The sequence below is a fragment of the Carcharhinus amblyrhynchos genome, chromosome 6, assembly GCF_965287045.1.
Source record: "Carcharhinus amblyrhynchos chromosome 6, sCarAmb.v2.hapA, whole genome shotgun sequence".
Classification (NCBI taxonomy): Eukaryota; Metazoa; Chordata; class Chondrichthyes; order Carcharhiniformes; family Carcharhinidae; genus Carcharhinus; species Carcharhinus amblyrhynchos.
The window spans coordinates 8,627,999-8,631,547 of NC_137329.1; positions in this window are offsets into that span (position 1 = coordinate 8,627,999).

Here is a 3,549-nt window from a genome sequence, read left to right on the forward strand (position 1 = left end):
GAAGGAAAGGAGAGAGTGCAGAATGTAGTGTTACAATCATAGCTGGGGTGTAGAGAAAGATCAACTTAATGTGAGGCAGGTCCATTCAAAAGTCTGATGGCAGCAGGGAAGAAGCTGTTCTTGAGTTAGTTGGTATGTCATTTCAGAAATTTATATCTTTTTCCCGACGGCAGAAGCTGGAAACGAGAATGTCCGGAGACATCCAGAGGTTATGGTTGGAAATTAAACTGGACCAGCTATATGAATGCTGTGACCATAACAGCAGATCAGAGGTTGGGAAATCCACAGAGAATAACTCACTTTCTGACTCCCCACCACCAAGAAGACACAAATCAGCTTTGTGATGGAATACTCTCCATTTGCCTGGAAGAGTGTAGCGTCCAGGACAAAGCAACTCTTTGTCATCCTTCCAGCACCTTCAGTCTTCACTCTCTCCACCACCAATGCACAGAAGCGGCAGTGTGCACCCTCTAAAAGATGCATTGTAACAACTCATCAAGATTTCTTTGACGGCATGTTTCAACCCTGTGAATTCTACACCCTAGAAGGACAAGAACAGCAGATTCATTGGAACACACCACCTGCAAGTTCCCCTCCAAGCCACTCCCCACCCCCACTTGGAAATATATTGGCCATTTCTTCACCGTTCTTGGTTCAAAATCCCAGAACTTCCTCCCCAACAGCACTGCAGGTGTCCCTGCACCACGAGGACAGCAGTGGATGGAGGCGGCAGAAGACCAAATTCTCAAAGGCAATGAGTGATGGGTAATAAATTTTGGCCTATCCAGCAATGCCAAAATTATGCAAAATAATAAAATAGATCTCTTCCACCAGTCAGAACAAAGGCACATGGGAACACCAATGCTCCTCCAGCTTAGCTGCTGGCAGGCTACTGAGTTAGATTGGGGGAGACTGCGGATGGTCTTGTGGGTCAGCCCCAAGGAACTCTGGGGTCTTGAGGGCCTAAGCTCTGGTTGGCACCACCCTGTTACGGTCAGCAGAGGTTTGCACTGGTTGGGTGACAGGCGCTGGCGTCGGAGTGGTGGGAACAGGAATGCCACCAGCCCAAGACAGGACATCAGGCTCATGCACAATGGACGTACTGTCGTTCCCCAGGACAGCGCCTCAGCAACATGAGCGCAGGTTGTCAGATGGACTGCTCCACATGTTCCTTTGAACATTGGCATATGCAGCCATGGTGGCAGTAATCTGAGTCTCCATGGCAACATAGACTTGCATGACAAGAAGGATCATAGAGCCATATAGGGCAGAAGGAGGCCATTTGGCCCATCGAGTCTGCACTGATCACAATCCCACCAGGACCCTATCCCGATAACCCCATACATTTACCTCTGGATAGTCCACCTGACACGAAGGGCCTGATTTTACCATTTTCGTTCTAAGTGCTGAATCTGGGCGCGATTCAGATCCGACTTGGAAATCTGTTTCCAGGCGCCCCCCATGCGCACTCAGCCTGAAAAAGAAATCGCGGGTCTGAATCGAGCTGTGGGCGGAGCTTAGCGCGCCCGAAACGAACGGAGCTCTGAAAAAAATTTGAAAAAGTGCGTCCCTGTCACATCGTTCCTGGGCCACAGAAAGCGGAGAAAGCAGCTCGGGGGCCAAAAAAAAACAGGAGCGATGACCCCCCCCAATAGACATCACTGCCCCCTTATCCATCCACCTCCCCCCACTGCTACCCAGACTGGTTGCAACCCCATGCCCCATTCCCCACCCCCCTCCCACCAATTGCCCACAGAGCGTGGCAGCAGACCACACCCCCCCCCCCCCCACCAGAGATACATCTTACCTGCCTGCCCTCCCACCCCCCTCCCCCCCACCACACCGAAAATGATCTGGCCTCACTCTATCCCCCCACCAAGACAATGATCTGGCCTCACTCTATCCCCCCACCAAGACAATGATCTGGCCTCACTCTATCCCCCCACCAAGACAATGATCCGGCCTCACTCTATCCCCCCACCAAGACAATGATCTGGCCTCACTCTATCCCCCCCACCAAGACAATGATCTGGCCTCACTCTATCCCCCCACCAAGACAATGATCTGGCCTCACTCTATCCCCCCACCAAGACAATGATCTGGCCTCACTCTACCCCCCCCACCAAGACAATGATCCGGCCTCACTCTATCCCCCCACCAAGACAATGATCTGGCCTCACTCTATCCCCCCACCAAGACAATGATCTGGCCTCACTCTATCCCCCCACCAAGACAATGATCTGGCCTCACTCTATCCCCCCACCAAGACAATGATCTGGCCTCACTCTATCCCCCCACCAAGGCAATGATCTGGCCTCACTCTATCCCCCCACCAAGACAATGATCTGGCCTCACTCTATCCCCCCACCAAGGCAATGATCTGGCCTCACTCTGTCCCCCCACCAAGACAATGATCTGGCCTCACTCTATCCCCCCCACCAAGACAATGATCTGGCCTCACTCTATCCCCCCACCAAGACAATGATCTGGCCTCACTCTATCCCCCCCACCAAGACAATGATCTGGCCTCACTCTATCCCCCCCACCAAGACAATGATCTGGCCTCACTCTATCCCCCCACCAAGACAATGATCTGGCCTCACTCTATCCCCCCACCAAGACAATGATCTGGCCTCACTCTATCCCCCCACCAAGACAATGATCTGGCCTCACTCTATCCCCCCACCAAGACAATGATCTGGCCTCACTCTATCCCCCCACCAAGACAATGATCTGGCCTCACTCCTCCCTGCCTCCCCTCAGAGAATGATCTGGCCTCACGCCCCTTCACCACCACCCCCTTCCCCCCCACCGAAGAATGACCTGGCCTTACTCCCCTCCCCCCCCCCTCGCCACCCCAGAGATACATCTGACCCACCTCCTCCCTCCCCGCACCCTCACCAGACAAAGATCAGGCCTCCCTCCTTCTTCTACCCACCCCCCCACCCCCCACCAGAGAATGATCTGACCTGCCTCCCCCCAACCCACCTCTCCCCCCTCGCCCCCCCACCATCACTGATCTGGGTCAGGGAGCTGTTGGAAGCTCTGAACATATCTCTTTAGCAGCTGGAGCGCTCGATTCCGACTTTTATTCGGCAGGTCCATTTTGGCGCGGTTTCGGATTAGAAGTGTTGATAAAGTTGGGTGGGCAGCTCATTAATTCAATTTAAGTACATGCAAACACATGTAAATTGCTGTAGCGCCCGTTTCGGACACAAATCAGATCACGGCTATTCCTGGGCCTCGGTAAAGTGGGCATCTGCGCGGACGCAGGCACAGATCACGTTAATGGCCTCATGCCTGACTTTACCATATTTTTATGCCCAAAAATGGGCTACACATTGGTAAAATCAGGCCCTAAGTAACAATTTGGCACGGCCAATTCACCTAACCCGCACATAGAATCATAGAAACCCTACAGTGCAGAAAGAGGCCATTCAGCCCATTGAGCCTACACCGACCACAATCCCACCCAGGACCTACCCCCATGTCTCTACATATTTACCCACTAATCCCTCTGACCTACTAGTTAGCACTGCTGCCTCACAG